The 7,260-nt window shown below is 39.4% G+C and overlaps 1 long non-coding RNA gene across 1 annotated transcript; it reads left to right on the top strand.

The window, feature by feature from the left end:
• The first annotated feature begins 210 nt into the window (after positions 1 to 210).
• On the top strand, positions 211 to 7,060 carry LOC130149494 (uncharacterized). The gene is made up of 3 exons (XR_008821933.1): positions 211 to 254; positions 6,388 to 6,572; positions 6,724 to 7,060. It is a non-coding gene; the product is annotated as an uncharacterized LOC130149494 (long non-coding RNA).
• Positions 7,061 to 7,260: the final 200 nt, after the last annotated feature.

A 7,260-nucleotide genomic window follows, 5' to 3' on the forward strand; every position in this document is an offset into this window, starting at 1 on the left:
CTCCTCATGGTAATTTGAGTTTCATCTTTTTTGCCACAGGAGTGTGATTTCGGTCTTTTGGCTTCCCATCTTTACCTTCCTTTCCTTTGTTCCTGTATCTTGCTTTCTATTATATGACTGTGTGTACCTTGGAAGCTTAAATGATAGAAAACAGTACAGTGACTGCATCATTCTTCCCCTCACCCCTGTTTCTTTGCATGTTTACAGATGTCTGGAGCTTCCTCTTTCAAAAGTACTGCGTGACACAGAGCTCTGTAAGCATTTCCTGATTTATGTTACAAATAAGATGTTAATTATAATATTTATTTAAATTAAACCATTTGTATGCACATAGGGTACTTTCAAAACCATTTTGTTCACAAAATTGCTGCTATCATTTATTACTACATGAATATTAATTGTTTTAATTAAATTGCAGTAATATGAACGTTACAGACCATAAGGAATAACACACAATGCATTCATCAGTTAATTGCAAAGGGGAATGGAGGGAGCATCAAGACTGTGCTATAACCAGTGGGAAGACAGTTATTCAATGGGTTAAGGTCTATGTGTACCCGTCAGATATGTAAACACCTCATGCCTCCAACAGACCCTGTAAATTTAGGTTCAACTTGACAAATATACGCTCAGGAGTGTACATTATTGTATTAATATTTTCATAATTTAAAAGAAATAAATCAGAATTTCCAAACAAGCAGTGTTAAGGGCATGCAAATCCAGAACAAGGGGAAAAAACATCCCCATTCTAAGCAGGCCACAGCTCTATGAAGACAAAATGCCTAAAGTGGGACAAGCAGGCAGCTCTTGGCTGAGCTCAAAGCTCCCTGAAATTCCTGGGGAACAGTATTTTAAGCCTTGACATTTTAAACAGACGAGCATTTCCCTCAGCCCATCCTCTCTGCCTTTTCCCCAGTGCTCACATATCTTTTTAAATACCCATTACTTGGATGCTGTGGTCACACAGCATCAATTTCAAAGCTTTGCTTCCATGCACAGAACTAAGCAGCCACAGGAGCAAGGCTTTGAAGAAACAAAAGAGACAAGCGGCTGAGTTCACACAGCCTTGAAGCACTGAGCAGCAAGGAAGGACAAGGGAAGGGGAAACTCGAGGCTGACGTCAGAACCAGCATTATAGACCTCCCTTATAAAGGCCCTTGCTTTTCTTCAGAGGGTGAGATACAGGGCTGACCCTGGTCCAGTCCTGGGATCCTTGGTCCAGTTGCACTTAGAGCTTGACAAGGCTTCTCTTCAGAGAGCAGGGAACTGATGATCATCTGATCATCAGGACTGCCAGGATGCTTGGGGATGGGAGCACTTGCCCTGTGAGGAGCAGCTGAAGGAAGGCCGCTTCTTCAGCCTGGAGAAAAGATGCCTTCAAGGGGACCCAATAGCACTCCCCTGGTACCTAAGAGGTGGTTACCAGGAAGATGGAACCAAACCCTTTATAGAGGTGTATGACGACAGCAAGACAACAATGGTCATACATTAAAATGGGAGTTTCTGACTTCAAATATAGGAAAATAAAAATCTCAATAAGGAAAACTAAACATTGGAACAAGTTACCCAGGTGTTGTGGAAAAAGCCTGGGCAACCTGCTGTGAATTCAGTGCTGGCCCCACTTCACCCAGGGAGTTTGACTAGGAGACCTCCAGCATCCTTTTCAGCCTGAATGAGCCTATGAGTCTGTGTGGCTTTTATGACTAGAGCTACACCAGAGGAATGAAGCCTCAGGGTGTGTGTTCTAATGCAAATTAGTCTTGCTCTGGAAAAGCCCTGAAGTCTCAAGAGCTAATTTATAACATTCCACAGCACTGTGAAATAATATGTGTAAGATAAACTCAGGCTGTGTCTATTCTGTACATTATATGTGCTACTCTAGATAAGAACTTAGAAAGATAAAACCCTATCTTTAGTCAGTAATGATTTTATGGCAATATTTATTATTTCAGAGTTTTGCTGCAAGTCCTTGCTAAGACTTCTAGTTTTGCAAATCTAGCTATAGCTTTCTAACTCAGTCGTACCTTTACAAAACCCAAAATCAGTATTTCTTAATGGACAGAGTTATTTTAGATGCCACGATTCTGTGGAGATATGAGCTTTTCAGATCCAGGTTGAACAGAGCCACAAATTAATTTTATTCATATTTTGAATGACTATAATCCAGAAATAATTAAAGGTTTATTTTCAGCCGACCATGTCAGAATAGTGATCCAACAAACCTGACTTTCAGCTTAAGGTCTCTGCTATGCCATACTGGGACTTCAAGGGGACTGAACGTTTCCTATTATTGACACCTCATATGATGCCCTGCATAAACCGTATAAGGATTTGCTCTTTATTAATTATGGACAAAAATAAGGCCAGGACTTCTGTTCACATGTATCAGGAGTTTTGTTCTTGGTAATATTTGTTTGCTTTTATTTCTACATGTAGTGACACTAAAATGTAACAAACAAAATCTTAAGAGGTGAGGAAGATATCACCATGGCTTATTTCCACTTTGTGACATATAGCACAAAAACGTATTTGAGAACAAAGTGGATCTGGAGCTATGGATCTTACACAAGTTCTGTGATGTGGACCCAATACGGCACCAAATACCCTGTGAAATGCACTTGTCTGATTTCCTTCTTGTTCAGGACAATTGAATTCAAATGGGAAGAAATGCAGAAAACAGCCATTAGATCAATTAAGAAAAGGTAGGCTTTAGAGACTAGGAGCTCAGCTTTCAACGTGGAGTTGAGAGAAGACAGGATTTTTCTCTCTAAATATATTAGAGGTTGACAGCAGGAGGAGGGAAGACCTATTAAAGCCAAGGAACGACACTAACATGAGAACAAATGGATATGTGGTATGACTCAGTTTAGGCTGGGAGTTAGAGGAATATTTACAGGAATGGCCTTTCAGTATGAGTAATGAAGAGGCAAATAACTTGCGCAGCTTTAAGATAAAGCTTTATTAACTTTATGACACAATTTCTGGTGATGGCACGTATCCAGGAGTTCCCTTCAGCCTTATGAAATGTGTTAACAAGACATATCTACTCAGACAATGTTCCTCCTCCATGATTGCTATCTAAGGATAAATTTAGGATGGGGAGACATTCTCTTCCATGTGACTAGCAGAGCAATCTTGCATCTTAGATCAAGAGAGAACATTGCATAATTTGTTCATGCCTCCTTTGCTTAGAACAGAACATCCTTTTACTTTAAAATCTTGGCTCCCCAGAAGATTATAGGAATTTTGTCACTGATCACAGTAAAAGACAACTGTATTTTTATGTTACAAACCAGTATTTTATGGCTAATGATATGGCTGCTCAAAGTTAAATGAAGGCAAACACTGGAAAAGTCAACCTCCTAAATCACAGGAGTAATTGTCAGAGAAAAAAACATGAAAACCTCTCTATTCCTTGTTACTTCTTGCTTGCTTCTTACCAAGCTTCGGAGGAATGAAAAAAAAAACCAAAAAACCCAAAACCAAAATGACCCATAAAGATAATAATCAACAGTGCTTGGGGTAAAGGACATTTTATTCAAGGGAACGGTGTCTAGATACCTATAATTCGAAGATAATATGCAGTGATAACATTAAATCAAAAAAATAGTTTTGACACAAAACAACATACTCCTTAAAAGAAGAGCTGAAATTGCTGTTGCAAAATAAGTATGTGGCCAAACCCCCCCCCCATCTCATAAAAGCATATTATAAACTAGTGTGAAATCAGATTAATAAAAATTCGACGATGAAATGAAAGACTAACAAATTCTTAAAGAAAAGAACATCACACACAGGAATGAGGCTTAAAAAAAACCATGAAAAGCAGGACAAATGAAAAAAGAGAGGTTATATACAGGTTGTGAAGTAGCCAGCAACTGTGTACTGTGTATATTATGGTTGCAGCTGTAGTATAAAACCCCTTTGCACTCTCAACATAATCTGTTTAAATTATGGATTTGCAACCCTAAGATTTCCTGTTGCCATGACAGCATGAAATAGTTGTTGCCCATCATTATGGATCATGTGTTTTAGGAATTTGATTATATTGCTGTAGTATGTAGGTTACTTGGAAAACACCTTGCTGCTTTTCAATTTATTTAATTTTTAGGGAGATAGGGCTTATGGATTCTTTCAAAAGGCACAATTATGAAGGGAGAAAGATCAGAAATATAGCAGGTTCTGCTCTCAACAAAATTAATCTTTCTATGAGTACAAATACTGTACTGGATACCTAATTAACATAAACCATAGTGCTATAAAATTCTGCAAATCTACACCAGAGATCAGGCTTTGCTAATCTGGAATGATGGTTCTGTGACCAATGGAAACATGAAACATTTTCAGCACATATAACCCTTTCTATACCTGAATGCTATAGTACTAATAACTAAGTGCACTGCAATATTTAAGGTATCAATTAACCTTGGAAAGGGATGGGCTTATGTTTGTATCAAGATATCCCCATGCTGTGAAAGTTCTTGGCTTTGTTTATTTTGGTGGGACTTTTTTTTTTTTTTTTCCCTTCCTGACTTACATGGTACAGCAGAGGGGAAGTAGGTGCGGGTCTTATTGAATTCCTTGCTGTTTGCAAAGATTCAGTCTTCTAAGCCTCAAGTAGAGTAAACCAGAGGAGACAACACCTCTGGCAAGAAGATGGACAGACAGAATATCCTCTACTCACAGTTTTGGAACAACTTCACACTTCTGATTGAACTCTTAAAATACTTTTATGATTAATAAAAACATAGGTGCTTTATTTTTGAACAATACAAGCAAATACATCCTCAGTTTGCAGAGGATTACCATTAGGAGTGCTCACCCCCAGGCTGAAGCACAACAAAGGTCCCTGCAAGGTCTCCAAGGGCAGGTGGCCACTGGAACACTGCTGGGAGCAAAGAAGCCAGCTAGCTCTGACATGAGCATGTCTGCTTTTCTGCTGTTGCCTGTAGCAGAATGATAGCAAAATACAGCAAAATTTCTTTGGTTTCCTTCCAGCCCATGCAGCATATAAAATCATACCATCTTTCTGAGAGGCATCACAACAATGTAGTCTGTATCTCAGAAAACAAATTTTCATGATTAGCCGTTTGCCAAACAGGAAAATGAATATGAGGTTCTGTTAGGGTGCCATCAGTGGGATAATGAACTTGGGCAAATACATCACGATCTTGTGTCACAGCATCAGCTAACAGGATTAATGGGCTGATTTTATCCCCTTTGGTCTTATTTCAAACTCCTACGTGTGATTATTGTAAATAGCTTAGTGTTTTTTTAAGCAGAGTGAAACAGGTATATTTGTGTACCCATAAGCCTCGGCCTCTCTGTCAGATAAGGTATGGACAAGCTCTTTTTCGGGCAACACAGATTTTTCTGTATTGAAGAGGAGCAGTGGAGAAGAAAACATGAGCAACATTTGCTTCTTAATTTTTTCTATCATTAAACATGGCATATAACTGAAAAGATAAAAAACATGATAATGAGTTTGGAAAATGCAAGAAATTATCTTTAAATTTGAGGTGAATTGCTGAATTAATGTGAAGAACTGAGCTGTGTATATGTTTATATATATATATATAGATGTATATTTATGGCATCCAACTGCCTCTGCTAAAGATTATCAAATATATTTATGATGTGTGAAAAGCAAAGTTAAGCCTCACAGTAAAACACAGCTAAAGGTATATACTACTAAACTGAAATATTCAGGAATATGCAGAAATTCAGTTGGTTACATTAATAAACTGTTATAATGCTTCCTTGCACTATTTTGGCCTGTAACAATTAGCACTATCCCCAGCAATTCCCAAGCCTGGCTTGGATGCTGTACGCTCCAGGGAGCGCTCCTACAGGCAGCAGGCTCACAGACATTTCGTGTCCCAGCTCTGGGCACAGGGCATGCTGTGCCAGTGCCTCTGGGCCCATGAATGTTCCTGGGCACATTTAGTTGACCCATATATGGAGTCTACAGCATCTGACACACACGTGGCGCGGCAGGGATGATAAATAATGATGATGTTGTGAGAGCAAACAAGCAGCTTGCCTCAAAAGCATTTACTGGCTTATATCAAGTGCTAAGCTCTACTGTTATTTGATAGAATTTGGATGACTTAAAGGTGACTATATTCCTAAATGTCTCTGCGTATGGGTTTACAGTTTATTATATGTACGTTTTTATAGTTTATTATATCTGCCTCCCTGTAAAGGGCCCTTTATTTTACCACCATCTGCTGCATGATCACACCCTGCATTCTTGTGAGCGCAGCCAGTGGCACGATAACAATCCAATGATATAAAAGAAACCAAACAGTAGTAAAAGCCAATTCTTTCAATGGTTTTAAGCAGTATTAACAACATTAAACTGTTCCACTTCCCAACAATTTCCAGGAGCTGTATGCACATTGCTGTGTAAGTAAAACACCTTTCGACAGGCCGCCTTTGTTCAGCCATCAAAATTCAAATGTCAGTGATCGCCCTGTCAACCAGAAGAAGCTATATCTTGAAGCCAGATGCAACATTAACCCCACCTCTGTGGGTATTTGGAATTTCCTACCCCACTTTCTTGAGAATCGGTATGTATCTGCAAGTTTACAAGCACATAAATACGCTTAAAAGTGGGCAGGGTTGGGGTTTTTTGGGGGGAGGGGTTGGTAGAGGGATTTGTATGCTTTGTTAAACCAGAGTCTACTTTATTTCAGCATTTTCCTTCCCTTTTCTCAACAGAGCTGCTCTGTGAACAATCCTGTGAAGCTTGTATGAAGCAGAGCTGCAAGAAGTTGCAGAAGGAGGTAGGGAGCCTCTGCAGCTATGTGAAGAGCCCAGGGCTTTGTCACAGATGATTAGGACAAAGTATAAAAGCTGCTGATTGCAGAATGGGTCACCTTAGTTGTCTAGATCGAGGGAAACTGAGTCAAGGCTCTTTGGCCAGGCTTCCCTGTGGACTGGCAACAGCAGCCTATCTCCTCTAGAAACCTCATTTAGCTGCTGGTGGTCAGCTGGAAAGCATCCCAGAAAACTCCTTGTTATATAGTGATTAATGTCTAGCAAATCACTGTTTTTCCTGATCTGAGCCTGGACTGGGCTGGCTAACGAGGCATTGACACAGATGAGTAAAAGTAGCCTCCTTCATAACAAGCTGACTCTGAATGCACCTGCCTCTTCTACCTTTCATTAAACTTGCCAGTTTACTAATGTTCAAAAAGCTGCATTTTCTCTTCCTCAGTTAACTATTTCATTTCAGGATGTTAGCCCAACTGTAAT

The sequence above is a fragment of the Falco biarmicus genome, chromosome 5, assembly GCF_023638135.1.
Source record: "Falco biarmicus isolate bFalBia1 chromosome 5, bFalBia1.pri, whole genome shotgun sequence".
NCBI classification, from domain to species: Eukaryota; Metazoa; Chordata; class Aves; order Falconiformes; family Falconidae; genus Falco; species Falco biarmicus.